Genomic DNA, 18275 nt, shown 5'->3' with positions numbered 1-18275 from the left:
CAAATGCATGGAACACTGCTAAAACGGGTCACTGCGATCATGGCTACCTCCAACTAAGGATCCAAGAGCATGCAGCAGTGCTGAGATGCTGCCTGTGCTTAAAAAGGGAGGGTGTGCCAAGAGGCTACATGCTGACATCAATCATAGCAGCATTACTAGTTGTATGGGTGATAGTGCATGAGGACAGACCTGATCAGAATTGTAAATGACTTCTAATGAAGTGCAAAAGAGTGGAGGCAAACTGAAGCAGGTGTAGGGTTAGTGCAATTCTATCTGTCTTTCTTTAGGGTTAGGGTTAACCCTAAAGAAGGAGGGGGGAGCAGTTTTGGGGATAAATGAATGGGAGTGGAGTGGAATTCCCTGTAAAGCCTGATTTACATTTGTTCCAGGCAAAAACCTATATGTACGAACATAAACTCACGTTCAGCTCATTCTTCAGCATTTTCTACCATGCACATGTGACATGCACTTTTATTCTGTGGTTTTCCTGCTGATGCTGGGTAGCTTCAACTAAATGGATTACAAGTGGCGACTCACTTCTGCCCAGCCATTTAATGTCTGCACCGCATAGCACATGTCAGTGCCTATCAGCCTGCAGTGATTCCATCAGTCTGCAGTGATGAGCCTTTGGATGCTCCAGGGTGTCCCCTGCCTTCACCCGAGTCAGCTGGAATAGGCTCCAGCCCAACTGTGACTCTGCAGGGGACACCCTGGACAGGTCCCTTTGAATGCCATCTCAGTGAAAATAAAAACAGTTTTAACCTGCATCCAACATGATGCCTGCTTATCTGAGCTGTACAGATTTCATTCAGAAACATTTCCTTGGGTTTAAAACATGTATAGATTTTAAATAAATATTCCAAAATGAGCTGAATACTTCAGTTCAAAGCTTGCCTAAGGTGCACATCCATACGATGTGAAAGTCAACATTTTAACAATTTAAAGATATGTAGTCTATGGTTTATGAACTGTGGGTTCCTTGTCACTAAAACATTAGCCAAATTCTCAAGAAAAACAACTTTGATTTCACTTGTATTTTCAAATGAGCAGAAGGAGCCAAAGTAATTCCAAGTTAAATAAAATGAACCACCTAATAAAGAAAGCAGATCAGGTAGCAGTATTGCAATATGAACCATAAGAGTGGGGAGAACAGCCTCCAGCTCTCTTTCAGATCACCCATGATGAATGATCTCTACAACAATACTGACATCATCAAAAGTTAATGCCTGTCATCAGGTGAATCCCAGCTCTGTTTTCCATCCATCCATTCTCTATACACCCCTTTATCCTCACTAGGGTCGCGGGGGTGCTGGAGTTTTTCCCAGCTGACTCGGGCGAAGGCAGGGGACACCCTGGACAGGTCGCCAGTCTGTCACAGGGCTACATATACAGACAAACAATCACACTCACATTCACACCTACGGACAATTTAGAATAACCAATTAACCTCAGCTTATTTTTGGACTGTGGGAGGAAGCCGGAGTAACCGGAGAAAACTCACGCATGCACAGGGAGAACATGCAAACTCCATGCAGAAAGATCCCAGGCCCAGGCCGGGATTTGAACCGGGATCTTCTTGCTGCAAGGCGAAAGTGTTAACCACTACCCCACTGTGCAGCCCAGCTCTGTTCTCTTAAAGTTTAAATAGCTAACGCAATTTGTCATAATAATGTCATAAAAAATTAACAGAAAATGATGCACAATTATCGTGGAAAGTGTTAGACTGTCATATTACAGGAAAAAAAGCTGGTGATTTCTTCTCCATTTTGAGGATTCAATGGTTTTGTGAGCCTTCCACCATATGACGCTGATATCCCCAATTTCTTTCTTTAATTTTTTATACAGAACTCGATCAACTGAGAAAATAATTGGCATATTAAACATTAAGGAACAGAACTGTTAGTGGCAGTTCATAACTGACTGTTAACTTGTCCCATAGACAAACCATGAATAAATATGCACCAGGTGCTCAGAACATTGTGGTGATTGCGAGCAAAAAAGACTTTCAACTGCCTGAGGGCCACACACACACACACACACACACACACACACACACACACGTCTTCCACTGGGACTAAAAAGTAGAACAATAACAACAACTACCTGTGTGTCTTGTCCACAGCTGTCTGTGTGAACATCCAAGTATCAAGATTTAACCCGAAGCTTCAACCTAAAACCAGGTCAGAACACTACTCAAACAGCCCTGTAGGCCATTGGCCATGAGGTCCTCAGTTCAATGGTCTTTAGCTTGATGTGGTCCTCATCACAATAATTACAGAAATACACACACACACACACACACACACACACACACACACACACACACACACACACACACACACACACACACACACACAACTACGTAGAAAATAATAATGTCATCAAACCACTTTGTGTATAAATCAGAAGCAAAAAATGTGCCAACACCACACATTCATAACATTAAAATGCTGAACTCTGGCTCAGTTACACAAACACACAGTTCAGATGTGACTGTGAAGTAACAGCCAATCAGTGAATGTGTCTGGTGGTAGAATAAACAGTGAAACATCTGCAGACTGGAGCCTTTAGAGAGCACGGTATGACAAAGTTCTGATCCCTGGCAGTAAACACAACAACAATCTTTTATCTAGTGTACAGATATTAAATTAGCTATGATTAATAAAAGAACTCTGCTGTGGAGGCAGCATCACAATCTTTACACATGCAGCGCCTGGAACTAACCCTATCCTTTGCTCTCTTTACCAATAAGATTCAAACTACACACACAAACCAGCCAAAGAGCAGCTGGCAAAGTCTAATAACAGGGGGCTATTTGCAAAATAAATACGGTAAATATAATGGCTGTAAATCATCAAGAAGATGGCGGAGTTTTCCACAGAATATACACTGCTCAAAAAAATTAAAGGAACACTTTTTAATCTAAGTATTGCATCAAATCAGTGAAACATGTGGGATACTGATCTGGTCAAGTAAGTAACTGAGGGGCTTTTTAGTCAGTTTCAGCTGCTTTGTGTTCATAAAATTAACAACAGATGCACTAGAGGGGTAACAATGAGGCAACCAGCAAAACACGAATGAGTTTACAGGTGAAGGCCACTGACATTTTTTCCCTTCCTAATGTTTACTGACTGTTTTTAACTAGTTTTGCATTTGGCCAGGGTAAGTGTCACTCCTGGTAGCATGAGGCGATACCTGGACCCTACAGAGGTTCCACACACAGTCCAACTCCTCCAGGATGGCACATCAATGCGTGCCATTGCCAGAAGGTTTTCTGTGTCTCCCAGCACATTCTTAAGCGCATGGAAGATATTCCAGGAGACAGGCAGTTAGTCTGGGAGAGCTGGACAGGGCTGTTGAAGGTCCTCAACTGATCAGCAGGACAGGTATCTGCTCCTTTGTGCAAGGAGGAACAGGGTGAGCACTGCAATAGCTCTACAAAATGACCTCCAGCAGACCACTGGTGTGAATGTCTCTGATCAAACAATCAGAAAGAGATTTAATGAGAGTGTTCTGAGGGCCCAGCGTCCTCTAGTGCCCGCTGTGCTCGCTGACTGGCACCGTGGAGCTGGCTGGCATTTGCAATAAAACACAGGAATTGGCAGGTCCACCACTGGTGCCCTGTGCTTTTCACAGATGAGAGCAGGTTCACCCTGAGCACATGTGACAGACATGAAAGGGTCTGGAGAAGCCGTGGAGAACGTTATGCTGCCTGTAACATTGTTCAGCATGACCGGTTTGGTGGGGGTCAGTGATGGTGTGGGGAGGCATATCCATGGAGGGGCGCACAGACATCTACAGGCTGGACAATGGCACTCTGACTGCCATTAGGTATCAGGATGAAATCCTTTGACCCATTGTCAGACCCTACATTGGTGCAGTGGTTCTGGATTCCTTCTGGTGCAGGACAATGCCCAGTCTTATGTGGTAAGAGAACTCATGCGTTCCTGGAGGATGAAGGAACTGATACCATTAGCTGGCCCCCATGCTCACCTGACCTGAATCCAATAGAACACCTTTGGAAAATTATGTTTTGTTCATCCGACACCATCAGGTTGCTCCTCAGACTGTCCAGGAGCTCAGCGATGCCCTGGTCCAGTTCTGGGAGGAGATACCCCAGGACACCATCTGTCGTCTCATTCAGAGCTTGTCCCAGCATCGTCAGTCATGCATAGAAGCTCGGGCTGGGCGATAAATCGAATTAATTCGATTAATTAGCATTTTTAAAACCTGACGATTTGAAAATTTGCGAAATCGTAAAATCGAGGCGAGCTTAAATATATAACTTTTCAGATTCTTCTTCTGCCTTTCACGACTTGTGCACTGGCGTTGGCTTCCGCCTCTCATCTCCTTCCACCAAAACACTCACATCCCCGTCATGGCGGACAGAACAGCAGACGAAGAGTTGGTCGCGAGAGAAGGGCCTCATGTTACATCGATTATATGGAAGTGGTTCGGCTTTGACAAGACTGACACAGAGCAAACTACAGTCATGTGCAAGGTTTGCATAAGTACTGTGAAAACGAAGAGTAGCAGCACAACTAACCTCTTTCAGCACCTCCGGCAGAGGCATCCTAAAGAATGGGAAAAGTGCTCGCAGCTACGGGAGTGCGGCATAGGGTTGCCACCCGTTCCTTAAAATACGGATTCGTCCTTTATTTGACTATTGTAGCGTCCCGTATTGATTCAATACGGGACGCTAATTGTTCCGTATTTTCATAAATGTCCCATACACGTCTGTCACACACGCATCAAAACTGCATAATAAGCAAAATAAAACACGCGAAATATTAAGGGCAGCCAGTTTCATCTTCCTTAGACCTATGTAGCGAGGACCCGATGCGAGGTCCAGCAGGTCTGTTTGCCGGTTCTGCCGCGGGTTTCCTAGTTACAGACGCTGCTGCTCCCGCGTTTAAAAATATCTACACCCGAAACTCTTCCACGTCCAAAGAAGCAAAAACGTTTTCAAAAGTACAGGCGTGAGTGGGAAGACTGGAACCCTGGCAAAAGGTACAGGGCAAACTGTGTTTTCTGTTGCCATAGACTAGCTGAAGTAGCAGCATCAGGAGACCAACATGTAAGAAACATGAAAACAGAGAGAACCCAAACAGCAGGTCACAGTTTATCATCATCTAATCATCCCCAGAAGTCCCTTTGGTAAGAGACATCAGTACATGGTTGTGAATTTACCAGAGGATGATTATAGTCAGACTAATGTGGCGTAGACTCTACATATTTTAGTGACTCAATAAATGCCTAAGTTGTTTAATAGTATTTTAAATGCTTTTGTTTTTTTTAAATATAATTTATTTAATAGCCTATATGTGATAATAAATGGCCTTTGCCTATCTAAAGAAAAACTCACTCAGAACTCTGATATGTTAACGGTACTAAATAAATAAATTAGTAAGTACATTCATACACACATAAATAAGTTAATACATTCATTGTGTTAAGAAAAGATTTAGATGGGAAAAATATCTGTAGAGAATTTCTTTGTCCAGTATTCTGCATTCAGTTTTTGCATAATCCAGTATTACACACTGGTTGGTCATTACATTTTATTAGTATGGTTTCACTGTTTAAAATGATGCCACATCTTTTTAGACAGAACATGTGATCATAAAACAATACAGAACTCTTAGTTTTGTAATAAAGCACTTAAAGCTTTAAGTATGACTAAATGCTTTTTTCAAAATTAAATAAACCACTCCTTGGGTGGTTGGCCCCACGTTTGGTAAAGTTGGAAAGATATTCACAGATTCAATTCCAGCATCAATAACTCATTAGATATAGGTTGTCAAAAACATAAACGATGCCTCTTTCCCTTCGTTGTAAGGCACATGTTGTGCTACAAGCCCAGTTTTATCAAAAGTAGCTGTCTTTCAAGTTGCAGAAATAACATTGGTGTCTATGAGCAGCCGGCTGTGAACAGGGACTGCCTGCAAATTGCAAAACTGCTGCAACAGCGAAGAGAGACACAAATATTCAATAACCTCACTCTGATACACTGTGTGTCAACAGAATCACTGCAGCCTTCAATTGGCTCCAGTTGATGCCAGTGTTATTCCTGCAGCTTGATAGACAGCTACTTTGATAAAACAAGATGGACTAGCCTGCCACATCAGTTTTTCACTTTGATTTTGGGGTGTCTTGAATTTAGCCCTCCTGGGGGTTGATAATTTTCATTCCCATCAAACAATGTGGCACTTTTCATTCCTAACACATTAACCAGTCCATATCAATGCTAATATCCAGTTTGTTTTTCCCCGTATTGAAATATAATGTATTTTCAAAGTGTTCCTTTAATTTTTTTGAGCAGTGTATAATGTGTGTACCTGCAACAAACAATAACCTCAAACTGAGACGTATCTGGAGAACTGTGGGAGTGAAACCTGCGTGCAGGTTTATGTTCTTAACAACAGTTTCAGAAAGGTATTGAGGAGCACAGCACAGGAAGCTTATATCAGATCACAGCATTTAGCACAGATACTGCATATTTTTCAGAAGCTCATCCATCTATATTAAATGACACTGGTTCCCTGGACAGAGCTGCAGAGTCTCAATGCTGCTGTATCTGTTTATCCTGCTACTGTATTCATGTACTACATATGTAGTACTGACAAAACAACGTGCTTTGTGTGTCAAGACTCCATGTGTTTTTAGTTACCAGTGTGTATGTGGCACTGATAGTTACAAACACAAAGCACGTTGTTTTGTCCGTTTAGGTGGCTGCCATTAATGAGTTGTGTGACTGCCGGATGGACTTAACGTCAACAACACTACATGTATTCAGACAGAGGGACTACTGCAGTTCTTTTCCTTTAAAGCCCGTCTACACTGTCAAAAACAACAAGAAAAAAACGGCACATACCTGCTAACTCGTCCGGTTCCAGTCCCGTTTCTGTGTCTATCCCACAAATAACAAAGTAGTGGGCGAAGCGGCAGGGCGCCGCGCCGGACCCCGCGGAGCTCCCACTCATCCCGGCTTCGGTGTGCAACTCGGTCCGCTTCTAGTTCTCCAAGCGACACATATCCAGGGAAGAACAAAACCGGCAGGAAGGGCTGAATAAAATGCCTGAATCACTGAAATATTCTTCTCCCTCTAATGAGCTGTGAACAAAACATTCGTAAAACCACCGAAGTTGTACGAAAACGCGGTTTCAGCGGTAGTTAGCTTCCAGTGAACCGTTCAGCGGAGCTTCCAGACACACTGACGGAGCGGAGGGACACACGAAGGGGAGAGGATCTAGGACGAGTCCACGTCTGGGCGGGATATTCAAATGTAGCTCTGATATCGTCTCTTCGGTCTCATTCACAGCGCTAGTTGCCTCTGACTGTTCTCTCGAAAACTAGACCGACCGAGTCACGTTCGACACGTTACGCCAACAAAAGCACCTGTGGCCACAGATTAATGCGCCGTCAGCGATGCTTCATGCCCCGGACAGTGTGAGTGTGCAGAGCCGCACCGACAAGGCCACACATTTAGAGCATTTTTTGTAGACAACTTATCAGAATACGTGATCACTAAAATTCACAATTTACGATTTAAATGCACAACTTACAGTTTTAAAGAATGATTTCACTCGACATACACTTGGAATTTAAAAGGTATATTAAAGGAGTGCTCCACTTTTGTCCCCAGTAAGTTTGTTTACAGAGACTGCCCTTTCAAGACCACACTAAGTAATCCACAAAAAGTACTACGACATATCCTACCTAAGATTTTAAAGGTTTAATTCACCCACATAGTACTTGTTGCAGTATCATAACTGGGTTGCCAAGACCAGCATTTGGAAAAATTGTGTACTTAATAATGGAATCATATGCAATGGCCTTTGTGGTGTCACACACAGCTCAGGGGACAAATATTTATTGATTTATTTTATAAAATAACATTAAATAGAAATAAAAGCTCAACACACAAACACACAAAGGTAAATTAGCTCTATAGGGTTAGGGTTAGTTGCCTTTCTCATGACACTACCTTCTGAGAGACACAGAGACAGACATTAACATGCATAAGTAGATATAGCACTCATATATCTCATAAACAGTACATATTTCACTTTTATACCTTACCCTTTTTTAACCTAATTATACTGTATTTTTAAAAATTCAGCACCACCTCCCCATTCAACTGTCTTCCTTCTTTTTCAAGTTTTTTTCAAGCCCTCCACTACACTGAAATATTAGACAGACAACATTATCACCGCAGGGTTCACAGAAATACCAGTAACTTTTAAAAAGGACACATTCACAAACTCTGGTAATCTCTAATTAAGGTGAAAACTACATCATTGTTTAAAGTAAATCTCCAAATCAGTGATTATGCTCTTCCAAACTCACTTCTGTATAAAAGCTGCACTAACCCTTTCCCATGAAAGTATAGCCCCTTCTTTGAAATTCTATGCCATTGTTTCCTCTGCAATGTGCACATCTATGAAGTTCTCCTGCCATTTCTTCCCACTCGCTGCAGCTTGAGCACACCAGCTCACCCACAACTCTGTTCAAACTCTGTAAAACTGCTCTACCCAATTTGAAATGTAATATCGAAGTAACTCAGCCATGCATGTTTGAGGTGGAAACAGATACTGAAGAAAAATTTTAGGGAAAGCTTCACTTTGCAAGCTGACATAATTTATTGTTCGCTGCATGTGAAATGAGCAGTAATGCATATGCATACGAGCTTATTTCACTCATGATGTGTCTTAGCCTTCAGTGAATCAATCATTTTAAGATATTGCTTTCTACTGGGGTTTGCATTGTTTAAATGGATTTAAAAGGCCTACATGTCATGAAAATGTACCAAATAGCACCAAAGACTTGTATGTACACTCTTAAAGAACCACAGATTTCCATTTAAGACAATGGCTTTAATAGCGTTGGTATATGTTATTTTATTTTTAACCTTAAAACCAAACTATTTTCAATTAATCTACTAATATACAAGCCCTGTGATAGACTGGAGACCTGTCCAGGGTGTCCTCTGCCTTCACCCTAAGTCTGCTAGGTCGACTCCAGCCCAACTGTGACTCTGCAGAGGATAAAGTGGTGTACAGATAACGGATGCATATGTTGCACATCCAGCGCATAGCTGCTATTTCATTGTTGTTGAGTGATCTGTGTGACCTTTGCAGCATTTGTGCATTATGGTTTTCAGGAGGTTTCAATGTAAAATGCAGTACACTAAAGATATGTGAAAAAGGAAAAAAGTTGAGCCCAGCTTTTGTGACTCACTAAACATATTGGAGATTACCTGTAATGGTCAACTAACATTTTAACCACATGGATGTGAAATCGCTATAATCCTGTAGTTTATCATTTTATTTCTCCATGCAAGCCCACTACTTCCAGCTGCCCATTTCCACTCGATCTCGGTCTGCATCGCTTTTACCATAATTGATATGCTCATCTACACACTGTTTGAATTTTGCTACTACGGAGCCCCGGAAGGGACATGGAGAAAAAGAAAACAAGCAAGATCCCAAGAAAATTTTAGGATCTCGCAATAACTTAGGGGTAGAGGTCTACCTCTTTTGTCCCTTTCAACCACAGACTGTATACAGTCTATGCTCTCAACCCGCCCGGCCAGCAGCGGATGGGTTCCCCCATATAAAGAGTCGGGTTCTGGTTTCTTCCATGAAAAGGGATTTTTTCTTGCCACTGTCGCCTTAGGGTTGCTCTGAGGGTTCAAGCATTTGGGTTCCGTAAAGCGTCTTGAGACAATTTGACCTGTATTTGGTGTTATATAGAATACAACTGAATTTAATTAAAATTGATGATAAAACACCGATGATCTGCCATCCACAGCTGTTAAAATGTATGAGATAAGACATCAATATTTTGCATTGCCTAGGATTGAACTGAGATTGGCCAATTGCCCAAAGAGAAAAAAAATACTTCTGTTCTCAATGCTAATGACAGAATCTAACAAGTGACAAATTACGGGTTTAACACCAACAGTGCGGGTGTACATGCATTGCAACAATGAAAGCATCAGTGCAGTATATAACACAATGTCCTGGCTCTGCTAGTGGTTATATACAACGAAGCAGCACAAATCATAGCAGCACTGGATCAGGTTTAACCAACTTCATGGGTCCACTCCCACCTCAGTTAATTAGAGGCCCTTTTATGTCTTTGCTTGGACCATCCTCTGCTGGCATTGATTTCGTTTTATATTATTATTTATTTTATTAAATTTTATCTCCGATATAACACTTTCCAAGATCAACTATTGTATTTTCTCTACAAATGAGTTGCATGTCACAATAATGTAGAACAAAGCATGTAGAATATTATTACTTCACCAATGTCGAGTTCAGAGAGAGAGAGTCCTGGAGCTGGAAGCTCAGTTGGCTCCGCTGGTTGGGAAGCTAATGGGACTTAGCCACAATCCTGCGCTCTCGGAACTGCGTCAGCCTATTCGTCGCGCTGATTGGTTGTATACCTACCCAATTGCTGCAGAGTGATTTGAAAGACAACCTTTTAGCCCGCCTCCCTCCCTGTCGAGCGTTCCTAGACCCTTTTGTCTTAAGAGCTGGGTCTAGCGTGGCTAGGTTACCACTACCTGCCTTTCAGTTCCAATTCCCACACCCACTTTTAAAATCATTTTATGGATTCTTTGAGGAACAGTTTTTAAGCATCATGAATTGCTCTCTTCAGACGGGTGTCTTTCCCACTGCCTTTAAAACAGCAGTGGTGAAGCCCTTTCTGAAGAAGAGCAATTTAGATCCCAATGTTTTTAATAATTACCAACCTGTATCCAATTTACTATTTTTAAGTAAAATTTTTAGGAAAACTGGTTTTCCTAAAATCGATCGGGATAAAAGGCTGCTGGTGACCGGAACGACAAACATCAAACATAAGATGGACAACTTGCTTGATGTGACTGTTGATTTGAGTCGTAAAGTGGGATTCATCAAGGTGAGGATCGCCCACAGCTGAGGGTCTAAAAAAAGTTGAGACCAGCTAGGGGGGAAGGTGAAATTGCTTCCTTTCCCCCACCTAAACAAGAAGGATACTGATAAACATTCTGGCACCCCTGGAACGATAACAACCCCCCCCCCCCCCGCACCCCCCCCCCACACACACACACACACCACACACACACACTTCCCAAGGACACCTGAGGACGTCTCCAAGCAAACCTGCTGTGTTATTGCGTTTCCACCCTTGCGAACTGAGACACCGGGGGGCTGGACGGAAAGGAGATTGGCTACACGCATACAAACACTCATGAACTGAGGACTGAGCTCACATTCACACACACATGCCCCCCATCCCCCCCTCCAAGCCACCTCCACAAGCTTCCCACTTCGCAATGCACAGTGGACAGGAATCCCGTGAACAGTGCACCACCCTATGGCGCAGCAGCTGCATAGGAGACCGGATTACTGTGAAGAGCCACTTGTTCCCATCACCCCCATCCTTATCCCAATGACCTGTCAAATGTCATGCTTTGCCTGTTGCGGGTTTGTTTTTTTTTCAGTTCCTACTCAAATTGAATTTCCCAACTTGGGAGGTTTCATTTGGATAACGACCCTTTTTTTCATTTTACCCTCTACTATTTCCTACCCCGATTCCAAATGTTTTTTCTTTTTTTTCCTTTTCCTCAAAGACATGCACGCTGACAGTGGTGAAGCCTGAGCTGCGTTGGCAGGGCAGCTCGAAACCAAAATTTCATTGTATTTGAAAGTGTGCAATGACAAAAAAGTTTTGATTGATTGATTGATTTTAACCAAGTCGGATGACTTTTTAAACAGAATTAATATTTTAGAAAAACATCAGTCTGGTTTAAGGTTGAACCACAGTACAGATGACAGCACTTTTAAAGACTGTCAACAACATCAGGTGAAATTGGATAAAAAAAACTAATAGTATTGGCTCTACTGGATCTCAGCGCTGCTTTTGATACAGTAGACCATCACATTTTACTAAACAGATTCAGACACCTGGTCGGTGTCTCTGGTACTGTTTTTAACTGTACCAGAGACTGTACTAACCCTAACCCTTACAGACCGATGCTTTTAAGTATGGATATGTGTCCTCAGGAACCAATAAAATTGGGTGTGGGTTCCCAAGGGTCAATTTTAGGGCCCATGCTTTTTAATCTTCTACATGCTTCCTCTTGGGGACGTCATCAAGAGACACGGCATCAGTTTCCATAGCTACCCTGATGATACACAGCTGTACATTGCCATGTCTCCTGATGACACAGGGCCAATAGAAACCCTTTCAAACTGGATTTTAGACATCAGTCACTGATGGCAGTGTGTGGATGCCCTCCTCAGGTTCATTGTAATTTTCATAACTCTGTCTTATCTCACTTCTGTAGCAACCATGGTGCTTTAAATACCCTGACACCAAACAGTACTCCTGGTACAAACCAAAGGATGTGACCAAGTCCAGAATTAATTTTTATTAATTTCTGATCTCATATCACAACTGGTCTCTGACTGCTCTATATCTGCTGCTACTCTTACGGATCACTCTGTTTAGAAAATTATCTTTTCATCAACTGAATTTCAGCTGTAGAAACAAGGGATATTGGAAATTTCAAGTTTATTGAATAATCATTCCTATTGTGATGGTATAAAACATTTAATTGCACAAGTGATGACCGAAGGTCAGTACCGTCATATGCATGTAAAAGGGAGCTTCTGCAATTCAAATTTGGGAATTCTCTATTCAGTTTGGAATAGGGTTAGTAGTAGGGTTAGCAGTAGCAGAACCAGACAGATTGAGCTCAGTCTGTTTAAGAAATTAACACCTACTGTATGAATACATCACTCTCTGACAGTGATAAACAGTATTTACTAACTTTGCAAATGAAACTTGATGAAATATATCTCAAAAAAGCTGAAGGAGCCTATACAAGATCCAGGGCCAAATGGATGAAGATGAAAAATGTATCGCATACTTTTGTCACCTAGAAAAGAGAAGACAGGAGAGGAACTCAATTAAAACCTTATTAATAAATGATTGAGCAAAACCCAACCACTATCAAGAAGGAGAAGGATTTTTTCAAGTAAGTTGCACTCCACCATGTTTTCTATGAATGCCTCTGACTCATTTTTCAGGCACATAGAAAATTGTATTCTTTGTCTTGATGAAGAGGGTTAGTTCTTGTGATATCACTGTGATTCTGATATCACTGCTCATGAGCTTGACAAAGCAGTAGAGAGTCTATATTTGAATAAATCTCCCGGCTGTAACAGTCTTACATCGAATTTTACCGACATTTCTGGGACATATCAAAAGTTCTGTTTCTTCATATGCTGTCAGAGCTCCCTTCTCATCCCCTGTCTTTCCCATCTGGCATCCCAAATACCCTTTTCCCCATCTCTCATGCTCCTCTCCCCCTCTCCTGTTCCTTTGCCCTGTCTGTCTTGCTGTCTCCCATCTGCTCCTCTGCCCTGTCTCTCCCCCTGCAGCTCGGTGCCTGAGTGGAGTCTAGCTTCCCAGCTGACTCCACTCAGGCAATCAACCACCCCTACGGCTCCCGGACAGCTGACGATCATCACACTGATTACTCGCCTCCACAATAAGAACCGGCTCATCCTTCCACTCCCTGCCAGATTGTTGAACCAAGACACCTCAGTCAGTTCACTCTCTAGCCCTCTGTTAGATCTGTTTAAGTTTGCCTTTTCTCACTTTGCTTTCTCCTGTTCCTCTCCCAGGTCAGCTGTCCAGGATCCCGCCATCCTCCTTCCCCTCCGGCTCTCCCCAACCCAGTCATCACCGGTTTTTCCCTCCTGGACCCTCCTGCCCATGCTTGGACTACCTATTCCTGCCTGGACCCCCATTCCTGCCTGGACCCCTTCTGTCCCTGCCTGGATTCCCCCCCGTTCCTGGCCAAAACCCGCCACTACAACCAGCCGCTCCTGCACTCTGGTTTTCCCCTCACCGAGCCATTATTCACCCCTCCAACAATAAAACTCCTCCTCAGTCCCACCAGCCTTGGTAGTGTGGTTTTCTGTTCGGGTCCGCCTTCTGAGATCGTGACATATGCTGAAAGAGGTAACTGGTAGATTAGCATTTCTTCCCACCATGAAGCAAGGAGTAATTACCTTAATCCCTAAACCTGGCAAAGGCCCCAGATTTCTCGATAATCTTAGACCTGTCACTTTAATCAAGTACTGTGCAAGTATTGAATCACAACTCATATTTATCCTAATAGATTAAAAACCATTTTGGACAAAATTGTTCATGATCCCCAATATGGCTTTATGACAAATAGATCAATTCATAACAATATTTGTTTAGTTATACATCTTTTGGATTATAGTCACCTAATAGAGGACGATGGTTTTATTCTATTTCTTGACTTTATAAAGGCACTCAATTGGACACCCTTTCTTTTTCCAGTCTCCTACACTTTTGGGTTTTGTGGCAAATTTAGAAACACCATTCAATCTCTTTATGATAATGCAAATAGCTCAATTTCATTATGAGGAAGGGCATGGGCAGACAGAGAAATTAGAAATCTATAAAACAGTGATGCCCAGTTTCTCAATTTCTTTTTTATTATTGCTACAGAAATGCTCACTATTTTTACCATGGAAATTTGTCGTTGTTTCTCTCTCTGGTGTCCATGATGTGCAGGTGAAGGAGAGACGTCCGTGACACTGACTTTCTTTAAAAGTATTTTATTAAAAGAAAGAGCAGCATCAGTACAGACAGAACCTGCCTGGAAGGAGCCGGCCAATTGAATCCTCCTTGCTTGACAATAGCCAGCGATCACTTTTATAGGTTTTCAACATATAGGAGGGGTTAAAACAAATGGTTCTTTATTGCCTACCATATGGGGAAAGCAGAGAGCATCCCCAAACAACTCCCCCTTGTCTACAACAGCTGAAGAATCCCTAAATCAGTATTTTGGACAGAAGAACCCTCATAAAAACACCTCCAGCAGGGCTCTGTAAGCAGGAGAACACTTTCCCATGGCATGGGTTGAATATAATGCAGATTCCATCTGTGGTCAGAGACACCAGAGCAGACACTGCATATAACAAGCAACTCATATCAAATACTAGAACAAACAAAACAGATTCTATACTACTAACTTATTAAGTAATACATGTAACAGATCAGATACCACATATTCCCCCCTTCGAGGCTAACAGAGCCTCGATAATTACAAAACATCAAGTACATAAAGGTTACATAGAAAATGCTTATGACATGTCCATTCTGTCCGTACTGATTACAACCTAAATTTAACAATATTATAAATTTGTAGATTAATGTGAGAGCGAAAACCTGCCAGGCAGCTATTTTTCCAAATTATCCATCAAACAATCAAGACAGGAAATTCTCTCACGGCCCCTCTGCCTAGGCGACCATACTACACTCCAACCTATTAAAAGAGAGAGATCCAAAGGATCATGTGAAATAAATGGAAGCAAATACATGTGGGAATCCCAGAAAGAAAATCAAAAATGTCCAAAATCAGGCTGGTCGACCCATCGGACCCTCAAATGGACCTGGACCTGCCTAACATCACTGTCCCTAAACAATCAAAATAATAAAACACCTGAGATCCCAATGTACTCACCTCATATCAAAAACATCAAATCAATGAAACCTCCATCATACTAATCATAGAGTCATAAAACTCAAAGGCTAAAATAAAACACACTGAAAGTATTGCTAATTCTAATATCCCTCTACATAAGAAAATGTCAGTAAGAACAAACATCCAATAAGAAAACAGAGTATATATGATAAACAAAATCCAATACTGTAAACATACAGAAGAACACATGAGCATATCAAACCAACACTCCTCAATAACAGCTCCAGTCATGGTGTGTTGTCGTCACATTGTCCATGCTCAGAGTCCTCCATCCATCTTTATTGTCCATTCCATCGTCCATATGCAAACATTCAAGTCCATTTGGCTGCAGTGAACTCCAGACAGCCACTCTTTATTCAATCTCCCAGATGGCGTCCTGGGAAGATAAAAAGCACCCAGCAGTATCTTGCAAAACAACTAACACTCCATGATGTCTAATTGAAAATCACTTTGTTATGAGAATATCATCAGATTATCATCAGATTATCACCAGTTTAACGTATGACATATTGCAATCCCCCCTTTCTATCAAACCAAATCACCTGTGAGGTTTGGACATCTCTATTGTAGATGACACCCAAAACATAATGCTTATAATAAATTCTGATATCCAAAATGGAAATTACTCAGCTCATTTGGATGACACCCTATCAACTAATTCGAACCCCTATATTGTCAGATGTCAACAGAGCAGTATGTCAACACACCATTACTTTCTTTTTACTTAGTTAATTTTTATATTTGTTGTTTACAAACACCTCAACATTGCTGATTGTGAATGGCTCCTTAAGGCTATTTTAATACTCAATTCTGCAAATGCACCCATATATGGCCCCTCTGAACAAAAACTGAACAACAGACTTAACAAAAGACTTCACAAAAGACTGAGTATCTTCCAGCACCCATTACTAATATGAAAACTATGTTTGAATCCTTGTGGCAATCTTGTGTAATCATAAACCTATCACTAAGTGTAACACTAAACAATCTGCTGAAAGATCAGTCACTATTGGCTGCTTCACTGGTAGGGGCAGCCCCTCTGGATTTCACTCCACAGAATGAATTTCTCCTTCTGGTTCACATCCGGGTCATTTCCTCTGACATCTCTCCACATCTGATGAGCCCCCAGACACATCGGCCCCCAGATTCTCTTCTGGACCCAGTGGCTCACTCAACATCTTATCAGGATGTACGTTTGTTGGGAACGTATCCCTCAACGCTCTCCACATCCGAGATCTGGTGACAGCAAACAACTCTGCATCATTCACTGCAGTTGCCACATAACTATTAAGACCCGCTTGCTGTAGAAGTTCCTCCATCACAGGAACTCCCAGGAGACTGACCAAAAGCCGCTTAATGTCTCTCATGGCAGGTTGCACCCCACCAAAACCTCCTCCAGTTTTGAAATCCAAGGATATGCCCCATCTTGAAAAGTCAGAAACTTCTCAATTCTGTCTGACATCTCTGTATTCTACCAAGGCTTGTACTCCAGATTCTGTCTCCTGACAGTCACTGCACCTCCTCTCTGATGCCCTTCCTTTCCTATTCTCAACTTCCCTTAAAGCCCACTGTCTCTCACTTCCTCAATCTCCATCACTGTCTCCATCCTCACTCTCATCCTCTCCTGGATCCACTTTCTTCACTTTCTGCAATCCTTCTCTTAACTTCACAATCCATCTTTCACATTATACACTCCACAGCATCAAAGCCACAACTCTCAACAGTATTTAAGCCAAATTAACCTCTCTACAAATGTTTAATCATCATCTAAATCAATTAAATGCCTCAGATGCTCAGTCTCTTGTCAAGCTTCTTCCCAAATCAGTGAAACATCCCCTATATGTGTACACCCATGTGTTTTCTTAACTCCAAACTAAAAACTGTCTGAATCAGGTTGTAAAAGAAACATCTTGATAGGCCCCCAGTGTTTCTGTAAAAACAGACTAAACGTGTGTCACCAGTATCAGAAATAAGTAGGTGTGTGCACATGAGTAAATGCAAGAGTTTGTGGATAGAAGCACACTAGCCTTGATGACGTTGAAGCCACACTTGTTGTCATCCACAACCTCAGGCTGTAGAGCACCATCAGCTGTCCTCTCATCAGTTCTTTGGGGGATTGAATTCAGATGCTTTCCATCATCTCAGTCTCCTCCTCAATGCTCACACCATAGTTGAACAGACGATACACAAAGAAAACAAACACAAGGTTAATGTTTCATGAAACCAAAAACAACTCTTTGTAATTTGCATATATTTGTCAACATCTAAGTCATTTTAATTGTTCCCAACACATGTCCTCCCTTAAGAGTCTCTGTGAAGATAACAGATTTCTTATTCCTCATGGATTCTAAATTAACCATACTTAATTTTACACTAAATACATTGTGAATCAAGAATCAAAGGAGTATGTATGTAAATCTATTGATAGTTGGATAACATCCTGCTGTTTCTCCTTCTCTCTCACACAAGGAGAGAAGAAAAGTGAGGGGGCTCCCTCACTGCTCCTCACACACTCAGAAGTTTATCAACATGGCTCCTCCTCTTAAGTTTATCCACCACTTCCAGTCTGAACTGGACTTCAGAGTGAGACCATCCTACCTCAACTACCTCTACAAATCAAATCAACCTCATGCGAAAAGCACCTCGTTACCAGAGTAATAAGTCTCCACCCCTATAGAAATCAGACTCTATT

This window comes from Acanthochromis polyacanthus, chromosome 1 (genome assembly GCF_021347895.1).
Source record: "Acanthochromis polyacanthus isolate Apoly-LR-REF ecotype Palm Island chromosome 1, KAUST_Apoly_ChrSc, whole genome shotgun sequence".
NCBI lineage: Eukaryota > Metazoa > Chordata > Actinopteri > Pomacentridae > Acanthochromis > Acanthochromis polyacanthus.
The sequence above is the reverse complement of the archived record's forward strand: the minus strand, read 5'-3'. Positions refer to the sequence as shown.